At 46.0% G+C, this 6,149-nt stretch overlaps 1 long non-coding RNA gene across 1 annotated transcript in view; it reads left to right on the top strand.

Annotated features, from left to right (window-relative positions):
• The first annotated feature begins 5,774 nt into the window (after positions 1-5,774).
• Positions 5,775-6,149, top strand: part of LOC137335483 (uncharacterized) — a 175,163-nt gene continuing 174,788 nt past the window's right edge. Inside the window, exon 1 of the long non-coding RNA XR_010966433.1 lies at positions 5,775-5,863. This is a non-coding gene — a long non-coding RNA (uncharacterized lncRNA). The remainder of the gene's footprint in view (positions 5,864-6,149) is intronic.

The raw sequence follows: 6,149 nt of genomic DNA, 5'->3' as shown, positions 1-6,149 counted from the left end.
TGTCAACAGGTCTTTACTAAGTAATTTTATTTATTGCAAACTTTTTAAAAAGTCAAAAAAATATGGTGTAAAGTGCCAGATCCGGTAAAAAACCAAGGCCCTATAATGGGCAGTAAGCTGCAATCCTTTCTATAATTGGATGCCTAAAGTTGCAAATAGTAATTCAACTTGTGGCCGAACCAGTACAGATTCATTGTCATCTTACGTTTGTATGCCGTGCCCTATATATGAAGCCCAGAATCCTATTTGCATCTATTATGTTCTTTTTAACTGTTCCAGGGATGTGGGTGTCGCTGGCGAGGCCGGCATTTATTGCCCATCCTTAATTGCCCTTGAGAAGGTGGTGGTGAGCCGCCTTCTTGAACCGCTGCAGTCCGTGTGGTGAAGGTTCTCCCACAGTGCTGTTAGGTAGGGAGTTCCAGGATTTTGACCCAGCGACGATAAAGGAACGGCGATGTATGTCCAAGTCAGGATGGCGCGTAACTGGAGGGGAACGTGCAGGTGATGAAGTTCCCATGTACCTGCTGCTCTTGTCCTTCTCGGTGGTGGAGGAGGTAGCAGGCTGGGAGGTGATGTTGAAATAAGCTTGGCGAGCTGCACCAACCCTAATGACGCTGTTAAACCAGAGGCTAAGTGATGTGCAGGAAAGTCCTGGCTGTGACATTCCTCTTCCCTCAGTCGTGACTAAGACTTTGAACAAAGCACGTTGCGAATCATCGATCTGAATCTACATCCCTTTCCGCTGTGTTGCAATAGGTTAGCTCCCAGATGCTGGGCCACAAAAAAATATATATTTTTATAACCAAACTTTTTTTAACGGTAGCAACCAAGTACCAACACAGCGGAGGAATGCAAACCAATGCCACTGGCACTCAGTAGAGCTCACTCACTGCCATGCTGTGCCATGTATATTCTAGCATGTATACGATGACTGTAAGACATTGGAACAGGATTAGGCCATTCAGCCCCTTATACCTGTTCCGCCATTCAATTATGATGTGGAGATGCCGGTGATGGACTGGGGTTGACAAATGTAAGGAATCTTACAACACCAGGTTATAGTCCAACTGTTTTATTTGAAAATCACAAGCTTTCGGAGGCTTTCTCCTTCGTCAGGTGAGCGAGTGTGGGATTCCATGGAAGGTTACCGCATTTATATTCAGAGAACAATACCTGGTGATTACAGATAATCTTTCCAACTGCCCGTTGTCAAGGCAATCAAAGTGTTCAGACAGAGTGATGTTACCTACAGGACCACCGAATACACAAACGGCCAGAACAAAAAAGACAGAGAGAGAGAGAGAGAGAGAAACATCCGAAAGGAAGAGAAAGACAGAGAATGACCCGTTATGTTAAAAACAGATAACTTTTATTCGCTGGTGGGGTTACGTGTAGCGTGACATGAACCCAAGATCCCGGTTGAGGCCGTCCTCATGGGTGCGGAACTTGGCTATCAATTTCTGTTCGACAATTTTGCGTTGTCGTGTGTCTCGAAGGCCGCCTTGGAGAACGCTTACCCGAAGATCGGTGGCTGAATGTCCCTGACTGCTGAAGTGTTCCCCGACTGGGAGGGAACTCTCCTGTCTGGCGATTGTTGCGCGGTGTCCGTTCATCCGTTGTCGCAGTGTCTGCATGGTCTCGCCGATGTACCATGCTCTGGGGCATCCTTTCCTGCAACGTATGAGGTAGACAACGTTGGCCGAGTCACACGAGTATGAACCATGTACCTGGTGGGTGGTGTCCTCTCGTGTGATGGTGGTGTCTGTGTCGATGATCTGGCATGTCTTGCAGAGGTTACCGTGGCAGGGTTGTGTGGTGTCGTGGACGCTGTTCTCCTGAAAGCTGGGTAATTTGCTGTGAGCGATGGTCTGTTTGAGGTTGGGTGGCTGTTTGAAGGCGAGTAGTGGAGGTGTGGGGATGGCCATAGCGAGGTGTTCGTCGTCATCGATGACATGTTGAAGGCTGTGAAGAACATGGCATAGTTTCTCCTCTCCGGGGAAGTACTGGACGACGAAGGGTACTCTGTTGGTTGCGTCCCGTGTTAGTCTTCTGAGGAGGTCTATGCGATTTTTCGCTGTGGCCCGTCGGAACTGTCGATCGATGAGTCGAGCGTCATATCCCGTTCTTACTAGGGCGTCTTTCAGCGTCTGTAGGTGTCCATCGCGTTCCTCCTCGTCTGAGCAGACCCTGTGTATTCGCAGGGCCTGTCCATAGGGGATGGCCTCTTTGACGTGGTTAGGGTGGAAGCTGGAAAAGTGGAGCATCGTGAGGTTGTCCGTGGGCTTGCGGTAGAGTGAGGTGCTGAGGTGCCCGTCTTTGATGGAGATTCGTGTGTCCATGAAAGAAACCGATTCTGAGGAGTAGTCCATGGTGAGTTTGATGGTGGGATGGAACTTGTTGATGTTATCGTGTAGTCTCTTCAGTGATTCTTCGCCATGGGTCCATAGGAAGAAAATGTCGTCAATGTATCTGGTGTATAGCGTTGGTTGGAGGTCCTGTGCAGTGAAGAAGTCCATTCAATTAGATCATGGCTGATCTGTACCTTAACTCCATCTACCTGCCTTGGTTCCATGTCAATGCATTACATTAAATTAAACTGCAGGTGTAGAATAAGGACACATGGGCTCAAACTAGTACAAGGCAATTAGTCAGGAAATTCTACTTCACACAAAGCATAATGTGGAATGAACTTCCAGATAAAGTAGTGGAGGCAAACACCCTGGAATTATTTAGAGACAATTGGATGCTATAATGGAAGGATGTTAAGATCTCTCTGAATAGGTGGATTAAGATAGGCAGAATGGCCTTCCTCATCCACAATTATCTTGTGCGGCACTGAACTGTACAGTGCAGGAAGATCCCAGGTTCAACCTCAGGTCTGTACTTATCATCAGTCAGGTGAATGGGTGCTACAATTGACCTCAGCAAATACTTGGGAATGGAGCGGGAGAAAAAAGCACATATTATCCAGGGTATTGTAACCAAAGAAAAACTGCAAAATAATTATTATTTGCTCCGTTATAACAAAAGCAAGGAGGTTATGTTGGACCTTTATAAAACACTGGTTCAGCCACAACTGGAGTATTGTGTCCAATTCTGGGCACTGCACTTTAGGAAGGAAGTGAAGGCCTTAGAGAGGGTGCAGAAGAGATTTACTAGAATGGTACCAAGGATGAGGGACTTCAGTTACGTGGATAGATTGGAGAAGCTGGGATTGTTCTCCTTAAAGCAGAGAAGGTTGAGAGGAGATTTGATAGAAGTGTTCAAAATCATGACGGGTTTAGATAAAGTAAATAAAGAGAAACTGTTGCCATTGGCAGATGGGTCGAGAACCAAAGGACATAGATCTAAGGTGATTGGCAAAAGTTTTTTATACAGCGAGTAGTTATGATCTGGAATGCACTGCCTGAAAGGATGGTGGATACAGATTCAATTGTGGCTTTCAAAAAGGAATTGGATAAATATTTGAAGGGAAAAATTTTGCAGAGCTATGGGGAAAGAATGGGGGACTGGGACTAACTGGATTACTCTTACAAAGAGCCGGCACAGGCTTGATGGGCCAAATGGCCTCTTACTGTGCTGTAACGATTCTATGATTATTAATCCTGCCCAGAATTGTTTCTGGAATTGCACTAAGGTGTGTGCCCAGCAGAGGGTGCTGTTCTCCAGTCTCCTGTGTAAGAAACACCAGGGCTGTGAATTAAATATATCAAGGAACAAGCTTCAGCCAGTCTGCAATCATTAGTTACTCACTCCCGGGTACTGGAAAGCATTTTTTCCCGTCACTTTTGCATTTTCCCTGCAATTTTATTTTGAATAAATTGTTCGTTAATGTGACTGGTTCTTCAACTTTTTGCCCAACTTTTAACACCTTCCCTTGCTGTATTGATTGTGATCAGGTTGGTCATCGATTCTCCGCAACAGCAAGACTTAATCAACAACAACTTGCATTTATACAGCACCTTTAACGTAGTAAAACATTCCAAGGCGCTTCACAGGCGCGTTATCAAACAACATTTGACACCGAACCACACAAGGAGTTCTTAGGACAGGTGACCAAAAGCTTGGTCAAGTTTTAAGGAGCTTCTTAAAGCAGCTAACTTTTAAGGAGCATCTTAAAGGAGGAGAGAGAGAGGTACAGAGGTGGAGAGGTTTGGGGAGGGAATTCCAGAGCTTAGGGCCTAGGCAGATGGTGGAGCGAAGGAAATCGGGGATGCGCAAGAGGCCAGAATTGGAGGAGCGCAGAGATCTCGGAGGGTTGTAGGGCTGGAGGAGGTTACAGAGAGAGGCAAGACCATGGAGGGATTTGAAAACAAGGATGGGAATTTTAAATTCGAGACGTTGCTGGACCGAGAGCCAATGTAGGTCAGCGAGCACAGGGGTGATGGGTGAACGGGACTTGGTGCGAGTTAGGATACAGGCAGCAGGGTTTTGGATGAGCTCAAGTTTATGGATGGTGCCAGGTTGGAGGCCGGTCAGGAAAGCATTGGAATAGTCGAGTCTGGAGGTGTCAAAGGCATGGATAAGGGTTTCAGCAGGTGAGCTGAGGCGGGGGTGGAGATGAGCAATGTTACAGAGGTGGAAGTAGGGGGTCTTGGTGATGGAGAGGATGTGGGATCGGAAGCTCAGCTCAGGGTCAAATAAGGCGCCAAGGTTGTGAACAGTCTGGTTCAGCCTCAGGCAGTGGCCAGGGAGAGGGATGGAGTCGGTGGCTGGGGAATGGAGTTTGTGGTGGGGAACGAAGACAATGGCTTCAGTCTTCCCAATATATAATTCGGGGAAATTTCTGCTCATCCAATACTGGATGTCGGACAAGCAGAGTGACCAATCAGAGGCAGTGGAGGAATGGAGAGAGGTGGTGGTGAGATCGAGGTCTTCAACTATCAGTTAATCAACGACAAAAACAAACCTGATTATTACAGGTGGAAAGAAATTCCAAATTCTTTTTGCAAAAATAATAGCAATCTTTAATAATTCGACTTTCACTCCCACTTTACGGTTTAAAGCAAAAGGCAATGACAACTTTTACCTGACTGGGCTGGTTGTCACTTCAATGCGAATTGAAGGGTGTTTAAAGGATTATCTGTCGGTGACGTTTTATGGCGAATGTGCCCAAGAAGGTTATAATAATCACCAATACACATTAACCACATGGCTTGCACTGCGTGAAAAAAATCCTGCAAGACTTTCTTAAAAATAATTACATGTCCGACAAACATACACGAGGGATAAATTTGATTAACAAATTAATAACGCTGCGGTACAGATCGCCCCCCCACCTTATTGCAATTCCCCAAAATAAGACTGTTATTTCTCCCTTTTTAATTAGAAATAAGTAATTCGAAACTGGCGTCGGTCCAGGCTCGGAGCCGTCCAAAACAATAAAATAACATTTGAAATTAAAATAAATTGCAAAGCAGGAGAGTCAGCAAGAGATAAAGCGGCTGCTAGTTGCTGTCTAATTGTTTCAGTGTTTCGCCCCAGTGATGTGTGTGTGCGCTCTGGTGGGTGAGTGAGAGTTTGACGGCTCTCTCTCTCTCTCTCTCTCCACTCACGACTCTGCTTAGTGTTTTGGATGATATTGCGTGCAAAGCTTATGATGACATTGAAAAGGATCCGGCACCTGAAATATAAGGAAGTGAGTTTTGCTTGCTTTGCTTTGCTTGCTTGGGTTACTTAGTACGGCAAAACCATCACTCGGGACTACACATTCAAATCTCATGATGATCAGCACCAACTTTTAGACCCACACTGGCAGATTGCTGGTGAGCGAGAGGGGCACCGTGATAGCACACTCGTACTGCCCCCGGCCTGTGCTGTGTATCCACAGCTCGAAGCTCCGCCAAAGGTCGCATTAGGTCAGGTAAGTCGGTTGCACCCAGGAGATGGTCAATTTCAGAGGCGGGAGAAATAGACCCTAGCTGTAACGTACAGGTAGAGCCGGGGAATGCAGAGTCTTAATGTAGCAGGAATGTGACATCCACACGAGTGTATTTAACGACAACTCTATCACAGGTTTACCTTTTGCTATAAATAGGATTTAATAGAGATTGGTAGCAGCCCTGGACCCGCTCATTCACTGGGTTCAGACTAGACTGTGGTTACTGCTTTTTTTTTAAAAAAAAACAACTTTGAAAGTTTTAAACGGT

The sequence above is a fragment of the Heptranchias perlo genome, chromosome 2, assembly GCF_035084215.1.
Source record: "Heptranchias perlo isolate sHepPer1 chromosome 2, sHepPer1.hap1, whole genome shotgun sequence".
Lineage (NCBI taxonomy): Eukaryota > Metazoa > Chordata > Chondrichthyes > Hexanchiformes > Hexanchidae > Heptranchias > Heptranchias perlo.
This window is presented reverse-complemented; position numbering and strand designations above follow the sequence as displayed.